Source organism: Talpa occidentalis, unplaced genomic scaffold, assembly GCF_014898055.3.
Source record: "Talpa occidentalis isolate TD23 unplaced genomic scaffold, MPIMG_talOcc4v2.1 talOcc4.5, whole genome shotgun sequence".
NCBI classification, from domain to species: Eukaryota; Metazoa; Chordata; class Mammalia; order Eulipotyphla; family Talpidae; genus Talpa; species Talpa occidentalis.
In genome coordinates, this window is record NW_023604861.1 from 85,324,006 (window position 1) to 85,340,636 (window position 16,631).

The 16,631-nt window shown below is 45.3% G+C and overlaps 1 protein-coding gene across 2 annotated transcripts in view; it reads right to left on the reverse strand.

Moving 5' to 3' along the window:
- DCTN1 (dynactin subunit 1) overlaps positions 1-13,397 on the reverse strand; it is a 36,162-nt gene extending 22,765 nt beyond the window's left edge. Inside the window, exon 1 of one of the 2 annotated variants that reach the window (XM_037527667.2) lies at positions 13,333-13,397. The gene's annotated coding sequence lies outside the window, so the exon portion shown is untranslated. The remainder of the gene's footprint in view (positions 1-13,332) is intronic. The other variant, XM_037527665.2, reaches the window with a different exon arrangement.
- Between the last annotated feature and the right edge of the window lie 3,234 nt (positions 13,398-16,631).

Consider the following 16,631-nt stretch of genomic DNA (forward strand, 5'->3'; position numbering starts at 1 on the left):
CATCACCTGTCCACTAGACTCTGCCCTGAGGTCTAAGTGGATAGTTTATCACCCCATGGATGTACAGCGCAAGGAATACACTAAAAATTGTCCTTGGGAAGTTCTCAGTTTGGCATAACTGTGATGAGGAGACATAACATGAAATTAGGTCTTAAATAGGTCTATGGCTTAAAAGAATATCACACCTAAACCATTTTTAGCAATAGCAGCTCCATGAACCAGGGACCTTGCAGCAAACAGATGAAAAAGGCATAAATAAGTGACACCATGGTCCTAAATTTTCCACAGGGCTCCCTTCTGATGGCCCCACTTGGCTTTAAAAGGGAGCTCTGCCAAAGCCTGTCCCTCCCTAACTCCCTTCCCCAAAGTGTTCATCTAGGAAGATGAGGATACAGCTCCCCAGGGCTACAGGACCCTAAATAGTACCTGGAACAGCAGGATGATTCTCATGGATCTGACAATAAAAGGAACTTACAGTGACATCAGGGCTGGCCCCAAACTCAGAGACTTCCCTTAACCTCCCAACCCTCATAAGAGCTCAGAACCAGGTGGATACAACAGTGGATATGGATTCAAAATCAGCCAGAAGAGAGAGAAAGCAAGTAACAAAGCAGCTCTCATGAAAGGCTTTTTTCTAAGGCCATTCCAAACCACCGACTCCATTCAGAGTTTCCAAGATAGTCTAAGCCCCCTGAGGAACCTCTGGCCTGAGGTCCAATTAGAGCCAAAGGTTGGGCCTCACCAGCTCCCACTTAGGGCCCAACTCTAGAAGGGGAAGCCTATTCAGCCTAACACCATCAGGGCTTTGAGTGGCCCTCCAGCCTGTCTCCCCAACCCCCATAGAAATGATGTCCACAGGCACACAGGCCTTCTCCAGCATCCCTCCCAGGGTCATCCCAGATCAGGGCCACTTACCCGGCTATACACGTGCCTCTTGCTCTGGGCCATGTCGCTCACTGAGCCTCTACCCCCTCCCCCAGCTGGCCAAAGACAGAGAAAAGGCAGAAACCTAGGTAGGAGGGTCAGGGCTGCAGGCCCTCATGGACAGACATAGAAGCCGTCAGGCATGGCCCTCCCCAGTCCATGGACTTCACTCGGTGGCCTACCAGGGTAGGGATGGGGGCAGAAATGGGGACTATGGAGCAAGTCCCCTCTGCTGCCTGAGGATTCTTGAACCCAGAGACACCGAATCCTGCTTGCCAGCTGATGAGTCTCACTCTGCGCTAGTGCTGCTCTAGACTTGTCAGGAAAGGCGATATCCTCTGGGTCCTAGTGTCCCCCTACTTCACCTGGGCCAGATGAGAGGGGCCAGGACTAGGGGGCTAGGCCCATACCACAGACCCTCAGCACTCACCTCTAGTGTAAGCTACCCTAGGGCTGGGATGACAGCCCTAATGGTTCCACAGTACTGGTACCCCTGTGTCCCTAACTGCCACCTTCTCCCCAGCAGGATATGAGATTCAGCTAGCCCACAAACATCAAGTGACACTTCAAAATGATTAGCTGCTAAGGCCTCCATACAGCTAAAGATGAGTCTCTCAGGCCTCTTTCTTTTTTTTTTTTAAAGATTTATTTATTTATGCATACAAGAACTGGGGTACAGGCCAGAGATGAGGAGGTGAGAGGATTCACCAGAGACAGAGTGGGGAGCTGAATAGGCAGACTGACTGAAGTACACTGCTGAGGGGAGCAGCGGGCTACACAGGAGAGGTCTGCTGCGTCTCAGGCCTCTTTCTAGGGCTCTCCCCACTCCTCCCCCACCCCCCACCACCTCTTTCTAAACTCTGGATTCCAGGTCCAAACCCATGTGATTAGGGTCTGGATTTCAATATCCCACTGGGTCAGAGGAGCCAGGCCTGTCCAATACACAGCAACAGAAGGGCAGTAATAGAGGTCACTTCACACAAACAACACACAGAAAAGAAAGTCAAATATTCCAGTTTCCCCCATGCTGGCAACAGTTACCACAGTCACTCTTCCTTCTACTTGTTACAAAAGGAAAAGTCTCTGAACCCCAAGAGTATCAAGTTCAATAGTGGCCAGAAGCAGAGAGCTCCACTTTCCCGTGCACCACAAGATCCAGTCCATCTTAGCCACCTGCCCCTGGTACTCTTGGCCTTGGCTCCCAGGTATCTCCTTAATAGAAACAATGAAATGACTTATTTTCTACAATTCTGTGTTTTACAATATTTCTTTAACAACCATTGCATTTTATATAAATTATAATTTATATAAATTTGTATTATATTTTATAATTTAAAATGTTTATTAAGGGCCTCCCTGGTGGCTCAGGGGGTTAACCACCGCACTATGAAGCAATCCACAGCCTCTGCAGCATGAGTTCAATCCCCAGGCCAGCCAGGGAGAAACCCACATGGCGAGGCAGACCTCTCCTGTCTTGCCCACTGCTCCCCTCAGCAGTGTGGTTCAGTCAATCTGCCTGTTCTGTTCCCCACTCTGTCTCTGGTGAATCCTCTCACCTCCTGCACCTTTGGCCTATAGCCCAGTTCTTGTATGCATAAATAAATAAATCTTTAAAAAAATTTTAAAACATTTTAAAAATTAAAAAAAATAAAATGTTTAATAAGATTATGTATGCTATGAGAGGTCTCCAGAGAACTATGTAAAAATACCACTTCTATTTCATTTACCTACCTAACATGGGCTAGGAAGCAAAGAAAAAGTCCCTGACCCTAAGTGGGATAACAAAGTTAGTCTGGGGTCTGACCTATGACTCCACTGGGTGCAATGTGGATTCAGACCACCTAGGCCTACAGATACCTGTCTTGTCTGCACTTAGGCTTCACTGGCCACAGAGTCCTCCTCCACTCGACCCTTTTCCTAAGGCAGGCCAGAAAGCCTAACACTACAATAAAAGACAATAGCCAGAACCCCTAAGAGACCTTTTTTTTTCCTCCCTTGCAAAGTCTCCATGTTCCCCCTCCCTTCCCTATATCACCATTACAGAGGTGGCAGTGCCACCCAGCTCCTTGCAGGGTGGGATACACACACATTCAAAGCATTTTGCAGTGTGCAGAGTACCTTAAAAATTAATTTTAGGGCCTCCCCTGGTGGGGCAGTGGTTGAGCGCTGGGCTGCAAAGCTGCCCGCAACCTCTGCAGCGCCGGTTCCACCGGCGAGGGTCCCACATGGCGTGCAGACTCCTCCTGCCACTCCCGCTGCTCCCCTCAGCAGTGTATTTCGTCAGTCTGCCTGCTCTGCTCCCTGCTCTGGCTCTGGTGAATCCTCTCACCCTCCCGTGCTTCTGACTGTACCCAGTGCTTGTATAAATAAATAGATAAATCTTTTTAAAAAATTAATTTTATAATATCATGGTTAAGAATACCAGTTCTAGATGCAGGTTGCTTATGTTCAATTCCCAGCTTATGTTCAATTAGTAGCTACATAAACATAACATTTCTGTACCTCAATTTCTCATCTGTCAACTGGGAACAATCAGTGAAGAGATATCAGAGTCACTGTGAGGATGGGCCAAGATAATCCATGTAAAACACTCAGGACAATGCCTCATATTTAGCAAGCACTCAACAAAAGTTAGCTAATAACAGTGTTATATGCGTATTTTGTCATCATAATGACCACACAGAGAGGCAAGCCAGGGAAAACAGTGACAAGGAAACCAAGGGTACCAGAACAGAACAACTTCCCTGAAGTTACATGGAAGAGAAGGAATGGAGCCAAAACTGCAACCAAAGCCTGAACCAGAGACCTCTGTGCTTTCTACTATCCTTCACTGTTACTACATGTCTCCAGGCTTCTAAAGCCATGTTCTTCCTCTAGATCACACCATCTTCAGAGATTCAAAAATATTTAGATATAAGAATGGTCTTAAAACTCACTAGTCACACAGGCATATACAGTCACCTAACTTCTTGGAGGTTGTTTCTTCTTAATATGGGAATATCTGCCAAATCTGTTTAGCGTTATGAGCTCAAGTAGATAAAGCACATAAAAGCACTTTGTAAAAAGATCAGAAGCCGTTAGAAGCACAAAGAATTACCTGACACAACACATAGCATGTAAGTCTTAAAAGGTCTAGATAATAAATTTCTAAGGAATTACACACAGGAAAAAGAACTAGGAAGAAAAAGGGTGCTTGATTATGCCTTGAAATATGGGTTGTTTCTGGCTATGCAGAGAGGAAAGTCCTATGAACACTGTAAGTTATAAATGAAGTATGAATAGAGACCAAAATAATTTTGTTTGACTAGGGAATATTAAAGAAGATTAGCTTGGCTGAAGTGGAGAATTCTAGTGGTGTTCTAACTATAAGTCTTTTTTTTTTTTTTTTTTTTTTTATTTTATTTTTTTTTTTTTTTTTAGAGACGGGGTCTCGCTATGTTGCCCAGGCTGGAGTGCAGTGGCTATTCACAGGCGCGATCCCACTACTGATCAGCACGGGAGTTTTGACCTGCTCCGTTTCCGACCTGGGCCGGTTCACCCCTCCTTAGGCAACCTGGTGGTCCCCCGCTCCCGGGAGGTCACCATATTGATGCCGAACTTAGTGCGGACACCCGATCGGCATAGCGCACTGCAGCCCAGAACTCCTGGGCTCAAGCGATCCTCCAGCCTCAGCCTCCCGAGTAGCTGGGACTACAGGCGCGCGCCACCACGCCCGGCCTAACTATAAGTCTTTTAAAGCAGAACCCACAACTTTTCCTTTATGATCCCATTACTCTTAGCTCCAAGTCAAATATTTATTAAAATGAAAATAATACTGAAATTACTAGAAGGTAAGTATGATGAGGAGTTTAACATTAGCGAGAGGTAGAAGGACTTGATCCAGTAACAAAGGAAGCCAGTTTCTTCCTGAACAGGAGAATGGCATAGTGCAAAGTATTTCAGGAAGATTAAAGTAGTGGCAGAGCAGGGCAGAGTGGAAGCAAGAGCACGTTGGTAACCCAGGGGTAACAACAGCAAACAGGCTACCACAACAAAGAGCAAGGGGTGAGAAGGGACTGAACCCGGCTAATGAAAGAGAAGAGGAAAGGGGTCAATGCAGAGACATACAAAAGCCCTGAGGAGGCCTCGTGATAATCAGGCCTGGGGAATGAGGCAGCAGGGCTGCATGGGCTCCAGAGATGAACAGACCTGGGTACAGCTCTGGTTCTTCTATTTCCTCGCTTGTATTACTCTGGATAACGTATTTAACTTTCAGAGCCCCAATTACCTCAACAGAAAAGAGGGGGAAATAATGCCTGCCTCACAAGGATATTGTGAGTGTTAAATAAAATTGAAATAAAATATTTAGTTCAGCACCCACCAAAGAATATATGCTCAACAAACGGTAGATATCATCTTCATCACTGAGAGAGTATATCATTGATGACTTACACGCCATACAGTAGGGACTCAAATGTTGCACAAGTAAATGGATGCATGTGTGTATGAACAAGTAAATGAATGAATAAATTCTGGAGTTTTCAAATACGCATAAAGGAAAAATGATGATTGAAAGCATTAACAGAATGGGGAAGAAAATGGGAGAAAACTGAACATGTTAGGAGAGCAAAGTATTGTTCTTAAGGCTTCTGGAACAAATTTAACTATGTACAATAACACAGGCATTTCACCGTATTCATTATATCCTTCCAAATGAATTGTGATGCAGACAGAACAGATTTCATTTATCTCCATTCTACATGTGATAGAACTGGGTCTCAAAGTCAAATGACCAACCTGAGTTTCACAGTGAAAAAAACGCAGGGAGGCATCCACTGGTAAGTGCTCCTTCAACAGCATCCATGGGCCCCACCCACATCACATAGGACAATTCTGAGTTTTAGGTTCCCTCAGCCAGGGAGTAAAGAGATACTTGCTGAATTTCCAAACTATTTTTCTCCCCCAATGATATTTAAAATACTGCTAAAATGTCTAGGAAAATGGGGAAAGTAAGAGAAATCTTACTTTAGCAGACTAACCAGTCTGCTAAACTGGTTACCAATGGTCTTGGAGAATACTTCAGAAAATGATAGGGAAACAAACTGTTGAGAATTAAAGAGGAACAAGTGAGGAAGAAGTCTCTGACACCCAGCCTGCACCATCTCTATGTACCTTTTACCTCAGCATCCATTGAGCCCCTGGTCACCTCGTCTCACCTAATCTAACCTCGATCCTGAGCTAACCAAACTGCTTTCCCTGACCCCCTTCAAAAAGAATTGGTTTGAAAGCTAGGCAATCTGAGGCCTCCCTAGTGGCGCAAGGGTTAAGACGCAGCACTATGAAACTATCCACAGCCACTGCAGCATGAGTTTGAACCCTGGCTAGGGAGCTGACCTGCATAGCACAGCAGACCTCTCCTTTCTCGGCAGTAACCACACACAACTGAACTGCATCAGGCACCAGGTAGAGTAGTTTGGTTGCAAAGAGATAAAAGGAGACAATAGTAATTAGCAAGATTCAGATTTTTTTTTTTTTTACCCTAAGACTAAGGCTAAAGTTGTAAATCTCTGAAAGCACTAGTAGGGAAGAGGTAAATCCCTCAGAAGTCAGGAAGGGAGAAGGTCTGCTCACTGAATGGAGGCTGGGGGACTGGACTCTTGGAAGGTTAGATTCCAGATACACAAAGGAATCCAGAAAGACATTACACAGCCTTTGTTCCTAGGTCCCACTCCAGTATCTGCCCTACCGATCTCATACAGATAGGGTCTACACCATAAATGGACTTTCTTTACCTTTCTAGTTAATTATCCCCAGAAATGTCTGCAGCCCACCTGCAATCTGAATGAAGCTCTACTGCCTCCCCTCCTCCAGGAATATCCAGCAATTCCAGGCACACCTCCAGTGGGCCCAGACTTCCAAAGGCCAGAAAGGCTGCCTATACAGTATGTCTCACTTATCCTCAATAAAGTAACTTTTGCAGAAATGCAAGAGGCACTTGCTTGCAGCTCTGTACTCAAAAACTGCAACCCTCCCAGTGTTAGCAGGAGTTCTACTTAATAGTTCCTTGGAAGTTCTGCGGGTTCCTCTCCATGAATTACCCAGCAAGTCCCTAGCACTAGGACCCTGCAGACAGGGAACCTTGAGCCTGCGCTCTAAAGCTAGAGATGCACCATTTCACAACTTCAGCAAAAGCCAAAGCAGCCAACAAAGCCACAGTCGCCTCAGCTGTGCTAGGTTCTGCCTTTTGGGCAGCTCACCGGCCACTCCCCAGAAACAGAGCATTCTGTCCTTTCTCTTTTTAAATCCACGTCATCATCTGATCATAATGAAAAGCAATCTCAAGTCACCACGCAAAGGCGTATCCATGGCAACCTCAAGAGGAAGGACACGGAAATGATGCTCCAGTGGCTGCAGCAGGAAAAGGTAAGTCCGTTTCTCTTCCATCCATGCCATCCCACCATTCTCCCCTTTCACTCAAGCCAGGTGTGCACCTTACCTGCAAATTCTACCTATCATACAACAGGGAAAATACAAAAAGTGTTAATAATCTATCTCATTACATAAGGTTATAGATCTGCCGAGTCCCATAACTGGCAGAAAAAAAATTTCTTTCTGGTAGGGACAAGATCTCTTTTCTTATCCACTGTCTCAGCTGACAGTCTCAGCATGCAATAACTGACAAATCACCACCACTCACTTGTCTTTCTAGTCAGAATGTTGGGAAATCAATCAAGAATCTGAGAGTTCTCTACGTAGTTGCAGAAAGCCAACAGCAACACTGGCTCCTCCACTCTGCCCCCCATGCCCCTACGGTGCCCACAGACTGGCTGGGTAAGACTCTCTCCTTTAGCAGCCCTCGACTCCTACACCTCAAGGTCCAGAAATTGGGAATTGGGATTAAATTCCTGCCTGCTCTGATGCCTCAGGGGAAGGAATGCCATCTCTGCTGAGATAGGCGATTCATCAAATATAAGTACTAACAATCCTCCATGCCTCAATTTCCTCTTCCATAAAATAGGAATAATAACAATCTTTCTAACAGGGTTGTTGTAAAATCATGTGAAAATGCCTGAAAAGCACTTAGAATGCTGGTGAGGCACTCAATAAATGTCAGCCATTATTATTATGAGGAATATGGCGAGGCCTACAGTGCAGGCCTTAAGTTCAAAGGATACTCAACATTCTTAGAGTCAGTTTCAAAACTATTCTCTTTCCCTTTCCTCTGGACAGTTGTTTCAAGCTTCCCTTATTACTTTCAAGTGACTGTTCCTGTCTGAGCCCACACCAGCATCCTCACCCCTCAACAGAAAAGAAGCCTATTAGATAGAAAATTCCTTTGAAATTTAGATATATCTGCAACTGGTCATTGCCTCTTTCTTCCAACATTCTTTCTATCATTTCTCTTCAAAGGAAATGATTTGCCCTTCTTTCAAGGACAACCCTTCTATACTCTTCTGAGGACTTAATTTAGCAATCATCTTTTCTCTTGTGTCTTCAACTGCACCCCCTCCAATGGCTCCAACACATCAATAGATAACCATGCTCAAGACTCTTCTATTCTAGGAAAGGTTGTCTCTAGTCTCTCATCTCCAAGCTGCTACCATTCCAGTCCTCCCTTCCCTGCCAAACTACTCAAAATGAGTACCCCCTTGCTTCCTATCCTCACTTTCCAGTCACTGCGCAATCCATCAGGCTCCTATCCCTACCACTCCACTGAAGTTGAGCACACTAAAAAAGTAAAAACACCCCAGTGACCACAATCTCCTAATTGCTAATCTCCGTGTGTATTTTCTAAGCTCATCCTACTTGACCTCTCTGTAGCAATGAGGCTACTGATACTCTTCCTAGACCTCTTTCCTCTTCTAGCTTCCTGGACAACATTCTTTCTTACTTGCACACCAGCCCTCTCCTCTGTCATCTTCAGCCCTCTATAAGCATGACTGGACTCTACCATTCCCACAGCATCAATTACCACCTACACCTACCACCCTGAGCACAAGCTTCCTCCTGTACCTCATGTCCACAATTCCATTGACCTGCTCAGTGCCACAGACTTCATCTTACCTCCTGTGCAAATTCAACATAACCCAAAATATGCTTGTTATCTTTCCCCTGAAAAATGTTCCTCTTCTATATTCTCTCTTTACCACTGGCACACGATTCAGTAAACTGATCATGAGTCAACATCAACTGTCCTCTCTCCCTCTCTCAACAACCAATTAATAAGTCAAGTTAATTCTGTCTCTGCAGTTTCTCCCAGATTATCTTTCCCTCTCCATCACCACTGACCTAGTCCGGAGCACAGCCCTAAACCATGCCGAGGTTATGACAAGAAGTCTCCTAATGTCCCTGATCCAGATTCTCCCCCTGAGTCTATTACTACAGGTAGTTTCCAAAGTCCCCTCTCTGCCTAAAAGACTCTCAAAATCTCTTACCATAGCACTGCAGGCCATTAAAAATTTGGCCTTGTTATGAATCTAGTCTCATCAACCCTAACTCCTTTGATCCCAAAATTCCAGTCACTTCAATCTACTATTTCCCACTTATGCCTCTGCAAATGTTACAAATGTCACCAGGGTCATTCACACTCCTTAGCTTCAAGGCTTAGCTCAATGACCACCTCCTTCCTTGAGATCCCCTGACATCTCCATGTAGATATCACTCATCATTCTCTCCTCTGCCCTCACATAGCACTGGACATAACTCTACCCCAATATCACATTTTATTTAAAATACTGTCTCCCTTATCCCATCATGAATTCCTTCAGGGCAGAGAGTTCTTAATCCATCTCCATATCCTAAGCACTAAACACAGAAGACACTCAATGCTGAACAGACACATGTACCAACACCAGGCTCTAGGGATTTAAGTTGACTCTGAAAGCTTTCCCAAAGAGTAGCCTCACCCCTAAAACCCACCACGAGGAAGAGTAACAGTCATATACTCACACTCACATAGACAAAGTACAGGATGACGCCTGTAGACTCTAGGAAGTGCAAATCTTTTCAATAAATGGCTTTAGTGAGGTTTTGGTGATGATATGGGTCCAGTTTCTGTTTCAATGAAGGCCTTGTGGGATATGTAGGAGCTTCAGGGGATTAGATAGCTCCTCCATCAGTCAAGTGCAACTAATACTAGCCAGAATTTAAAAAAAACTTACAGGAAGCCAAATTCAGAGACTCAAGGAGGGTCAGTACCCTAACACAGATTTGAATCAGTTGCTGCTCAGGACTTACTTCCTCAGGAACACTGAGGAGTTCTCAACTCCTTTGGAATAGGACAAATTACCGAAGTCCCCACAGTACCACCCAGTAACTGTAGACAAGTCAAGCAACCTGGGAACCCCCTACTATAATCCCTCTAACCTGTAACTCCAGACAGTCACCAGCAATGATAGAGCTGGCAGAGTAAAATCTAGAGTGGCAACTGTCAAGGGTGTTATGAGTCTATCATTCTGTTGTTTTTTTAAAGATTTATTTTATTTATTTATGCATACAAGAACTGGGGTATAGGCCAGTGGTGTGGGAGGTGAGAGGACTCACCAGAGACAGAGAGGGGAACAGAACAGGTGGATTGACTAACTTATACTACTGAGGGGAGTAGCGGGAGAGAAAGGAGAGGTCTGCTGCGCCATGTGGGTCAGCTCCCTAGCCAGGGATCGAGCTCATGCTGCAGTGGCTGTAGATAGCTTCATAGTGCTGCTACTTAGCCCCCGTGCCACCAGAAAGCCCCTCTCCTGATTATTTTGACTCCTCCCTAACAACATCTCCTCCTTTCTACCCTCATGTTCAGTCAGACCCCACTTATCAATTCTTTCTTAGTATTGTTCCTACTTCCTTCTCCATTACAACTGTCATCACTTTGCTCTGCCATTTAATAGCTCTCAGAATTATGGCAGTCATTTACTTTAGCCTCTTTGGTACCTCATTTATTTGGTACCTCATTTAAACAGGGTAACAGTTGCTCTGCCTACCTCACAGGATTACTAAAACAAATTAAGTTATATCTGGGAAAGGTTCTGGAATCTGTAAAATGTTATGCATGAACAATTCTATTAGCATCAATCTAAGTACTCTATTATTGAAATATGAAGTATAACTTACTCCCTATAGCTCTCCTTCCCCACCTGTAACCATTATACACCACAGTAAGACAATTACCCTTTCTAAAATATTGCTTTGCCAGTATATTTACCTTCCCCAAATCTTTTACTGACATACCATTTATTTTTTTAATCAAAGGATCTGACATATGCATGCACCACCATCACCTGTTTAGGATGTTTTCCCCTATCTTGCAAACCCTACCTACCCTTCAAAATCCAAAAGAGAGAGATTTGTGGACCTCCCTGGTAGCGCAAGGGGTTAAGATGCAACCTATGAAGCTATCCACAGCCACTGCAGCACGAGTTTGATCCCAGGCCAGGGAGCTACCCATATGGCGCAGCAGACCTCTCCTGACTCGCCCGCTGCTCCCCTTAGCAGTGTATTTCAGTTAGTCTTTTTGTTCTGTTCCCCACTCTGTCTCTGGTGAATCCTCTCTCCCTCCACCCCACACCTCTGGCCTGTACCCCAGTTTCTGTGTGCATAAATCTTAAAAAAAAAAAAAAAAAAAAGACAGATTTGAGGGGCTTCCCTGGTGGCACAAGGCATAAGTCTCAGCACTATGAAGCTATTGGTAGCCACTGCAGCAGGAGTTCGATCCCCAGCCAGGAAGATACCCACATGGCACAGCAGACCTCTCCTGTTGCCATGCTGCTCCCCTCAGCAGTGTATTTCAGTCTATCCACCTGTTCTGTTCCCCACTCTGTCTCTGGTGAATCCTCTCACCCCGCAACACACACTTCTAGCCTATACCTCAGCTTTTGTATGCATAAATAAATCTTTTTAAAATATAAACAAAAGAGATTTGAAACAATGTCATGGAAGAATTAAAGATCTTCATTTTGGAAAACACTTGTGACAGCTGTCATTTAATACTTTGAGTACCCTTTTTAAAGAGGGATTACACTTTTTTTCCCCATTTGATTCCAACAAGATGGAAGTTGCAGAAATATATATTTCAGCAAGATGAAGTGTTTTCTTACTGAGTTATCCCAAAGTGAAATGGGATTCTTTACATGTAATAAATTCCCCATTATTAAAAATGCTCAAGTTCTAAGTGGCCATTTGGTAAGACTATGACGGAATTCAACTATCCCAAGGCATTTTAGATCTGAAAGGAATCTTAGACATCTTCTAGTTCAGCCTCCAGTTTTCTAGGCCTGGACAGATGAAGTGACTTGACTCAAGGCAGCAGAGTTTGTTCTCCAGAGCAGAGAGCAAAATACCATTCCTGTCAATTGAGTGATCTAAAACCTTGCTACTCAAAGTATAGTCTATGGACCAGCAGCATAGCATCAACTGGGAACGTGTCAGAAATGTAGAACCAACCAGAATCCCCAACTGTATTAAAATTTCAAAGCACTGACTAACACTGTCCCTTCCAAACTTTGAGTGTCTAACTCTGGATCTGCATTTCCCAAACTGTTTCAAATGTTAAACAGAGGCTGCACCTGGAAAAATAGTATTTCCTGTTCAAATGTGGCGAACTGTTCAAGTCATATTTAAAATGGGAAATTCAAGGTAAATATAATTAAAATGCTGAAAGCTCTAAAATACTGGTAAATGAAAATTTAACCCTGAATTTTTCAAACATCTTTGAGTACAAAATGCCTTAAAAAAAAAAAAAAAGGCATTACATCTTTTAAGACCCCGTGGTTCAGGCTTTCGCAATACATCAAGTAAAGAATATTCAATCTTGATCTCATAGATTTTTGACTCTTAGTACTTCAGGTACACTGGGTTAGTAAGTGGTCCATATGAGCTTGCAATAAATGAGATTAAGTTTCTAAATCACCACCTCTTTGAAAAGAGCAGAGTTCCTCATGCGTGTGATTTACCTGTGGTTGGGTCTAAAGACAAAAGAGATGCACAGGGTGACTTCTCCGGGGTTATTCGGCCAGTTAGGGCGGACCCCGGGGTAGGAGACACAGACACCCCAACCCACGTCCAGGCCTCCATATATGAGTCCTCTATGCTTTTTTTCATCTGACACAAACTTCTCAAACATGTATGTGCCCGCAGGAAACCTGTGGCCTCGGTATGGATACAGGGGTACCTCGGAAGCTACCAGGAAAGGAGGGGGACCTTGCAGATCTGAGGTGATTCGAAGGCGCAATCACTCTAACCCCGGGAGAACACTGTCAGGCTGAAGAGCTCAGGTGGGTCCGACTGGCCCAGACCCAGGCGGGCACCCACCCGCGCCGTGGTCCACCCCTGCCGTCCCCCGCCCAGCGCACCGGGGTCCATACCGCGCCCCGGGCTCCAGGCCGGAACCGCGCCTACAAGCTGGGGCGGAGGCGGGGGGCAGGGTCGTCGCCTCCATACCTTGTCAGGGACTCCGTGGCCGGCTTCGGCCCCACAGGCGACCGACGCCCAAGACCTGGCCGGTTCCGCCCCGCCCGCCCCGCCCCGCCCCGCCCCGCCCCGCCCGCGTGGGCTGCCCGGCGCGCCGCCCGACCCCTCCAGGGCCACCCCAAATCCTCTAGCGCCTGAGTCCCAGCGGCACTCTGGGTGCAGAGAACACGTTACTCTTTTCCGAAAGCCAGCCGCGTTAAAAAACTGCGCGCTTAGTGCGGCTGAGACACATCGATCAGGCACAGAGCCGGACACCTAGAGCGAGGCGTGCGCGTGCGCACTGTGCCGAGGACGCCCATTAGGACCATAGAAGAGCGGTGCGTCGTCGCCAGCGCCCTCTGCCGGCGGCGGGAAGACAGCGCAGAGGGGCTGGAGGACGCTGCCGCTCGTCAACCGAATGGTCCCCGGAGGGACGCGGGTCTTCAGTGCTGAGCAGCTACTTAAATCAGATCTCGTCGGTTAGCTTCAGGAAGAAGTTAAATTTTGCTGCTATTCAGTGTTATTCATCATATGAGGATACAGACATTCTCTTGCCCTTCGAATGGAAACGTAAAAAAACACAAATTTACATAATGAAATTTAAAAAAAATTAAAAGAACAGTTAATACCCTCTCCACTTCTAGCAATACAGAGTACTAAATATCACCATTGATGTTTTGAAAATCACACACACACACCCCTATTTGCATAGCCTGAGTGGACTGATAGGAAAGTAAAGGAATTTCTAAGAAACTAGAGATGCTATGGAATTGGGATGATGAATCCCAGATGATGGAGTCAGTGTTGCTAAACCACCCCCTGGTGCGTGGCACATGGGTTTAAAAGGCCATAAGTAAAGACAGAAGATGAAATCTGGGTTTATGTAGACCAGGTTGGAACAGAAGACTGTTCCACAAGCACATAAAGCAAGGTTAGTCAAAGAATAACACCCCCAGAAGTGAACTTTATAATAACAGTGCCTCACAGACACAAACAGGACAAAAGTCGATTTCCTCTTTCCTTATGAGTAGAGCTGTTGTGTCACAACTCAGGTGTACTTTGAAATTGCCTCCCCTCCCTCTGTGAAGGACAAGGCGCGACTAAAGAAGGCAGGCCACTCCATATTGGTAGGTGGCAGTTTTAATAAACAAGGAAACTTACACCGAGGCTTTATCTTGGGTGGTTGCAAAACAAGTAGTTATCTGTATCTACCCACCAAATCTTAAAAATTTATATAGAGACTACCTGGGTCTAATGCACTGTCCAGATGGTCTTAGCAACACATTTTATCCTAGAAATGTGTCCTTGGTTAGCTTCTGGGAACTGAGTAAGCAAGCAGAACTTACACTGGGGTTGCGGTACAGGTGTTACTTGTGGGTGAGGAGCCTCTAAGTGCCCGGGTCCAACAGTCAGCTTAGCAGGTGGCCATATTCTTTTGATTGCCTTCCTCAATAGCAGTGGGGTTTAAATCTTCTCTGATAATTCAAAATAATAAACTTATACTCACACAAGCTACCATAAACTGCTTGTCTGCAAAGATTATAGATTTTGGAATTTTCAGTCACATTACATAAAATAAATATGTTTAATATGTCGTTAAAAACAAAAGGTCCTCCGATTCCTGAGTCGGATTTGTTTCTCTTTCTTTGACTGATGAACCCACCACCATGGGCAATGAGAATACTCATACCAACTCTGGCAAGTCCCCCACCACTGGGCATCAACAAAAGAACCATTGAGAAGTTCAAAAAGGAAGCAGCCAAGATGGGCAAAGGCTCCTTCAAGTACACCTGGGTGGTGGACAAGCTGAAGGCAGAGCAGGGCCTCACCATCGACATCTCCCTATGAATATTTAGAACCAACAAATACTCTATCACCATCACCAATGCCCTCGGCCACAGGGACTTCAACAGGAAGACAATCACCAGCACAGCCCAGGCAGCACAGCCCAGGCAGCACAGCCCAGGCAGCACAGCCCAGGCAGCACAGCCTAGGCAGAACTCATCCATGGATGAGTTCAACGTGGGCAGTTCTAAAAATAGGCAGACCCTGAAATATGCACTGCTGGCCTACACTCTGGGCTTGAAGAAGCTGGTGATGGCCATCAACCAAATGAACTCTACCAAGGTCCCCTACAGCACCATGAGATTCCATCAACTGTAAAAAAGAGTTTTGTTGATGGCATTAAAGAAAACACTGAAGAATATCACCTAAGAGATTGCCTTATATTGTTCATATTTTGAGCAGTATGGGGAAATTGAAGTGATTGAAATCCTGAGTGACCAGGGCAATGACAGGAGAGGCTTTGCTTTCATAATCTTTGATGGCCATGAGGCCATAGAAAAGATTGTCATTCGGACATGTCATACTGTGAATAGCCAGGCTGTAAAGTAAGGAAACCCTATCACAGCAAAAGACGACTAGTGCTTCATCCACTCATAACAGTCCAAGTGGTTCTGGAAAATTTGGTGGTGGCTGTGGAGGTAGTTTGGTGGCTGTGAAAGCTTCAGTTGTAGAGGAAATGTCAGAAGTTAAAGTGGCTTTGATAGTAGCTGCGTGGGGAGTGGGGAGAGGATGTGGTTGCAGTGGGAACGGCTATAATGGATTGGGTAACCATGGAAGCAATTTTGGAGGTGATGGAAGCTACAGTGATTTTTAGCAATTATAACAATCAATCTTCCATTTTTTTAAAAGAATATTTTTGGGGGATATAGAAGTACTCGGGTGTAGGCCAGAAGAATAGGGGGTGAGAGGTACAGGGGGTGAGAGGATTCACCAGAGACAGAGGAGCAAAGCAGGTGGATTTACTGAAATACACTGTTAAGGGGAGCAGCTGGCGATACAGGAGAGGTCTGCTGCACCAGGTGGGTTAGCTCCCTGGCCCTGGATTGAACTCAGGTAGCATTATGATAGCACGGAGACTAGGCCATCAGGAAGGCCCCCAATATTCCAATTTTGCATGCATGTCTGGAGACAGACACTCTGGTCCCCATGCTGATGGGTGTCAATACTTTACCAAACCATGAAACCAAAGCGACAGTGGTGACTCCAGCAGCAGCAGTAGATACAGTAGTGACAGGAGGCTTTAATTACTGCCTGGAAACAAAGCTGAACTTGAGCAGAGAGCCAGAGTCACAACAAGGAAGCTACACGTTTAGAACAGGTTTGTCAATTCAGTCATATACAGTGGTGGCAGGACCAGTCTACAAAGAAGACATGTTTTAGATAACACTCGTGTGTATGGGAAAAACTCCAGGGCTGTATTTGTAACTCCTTGTATAATAGGTTAT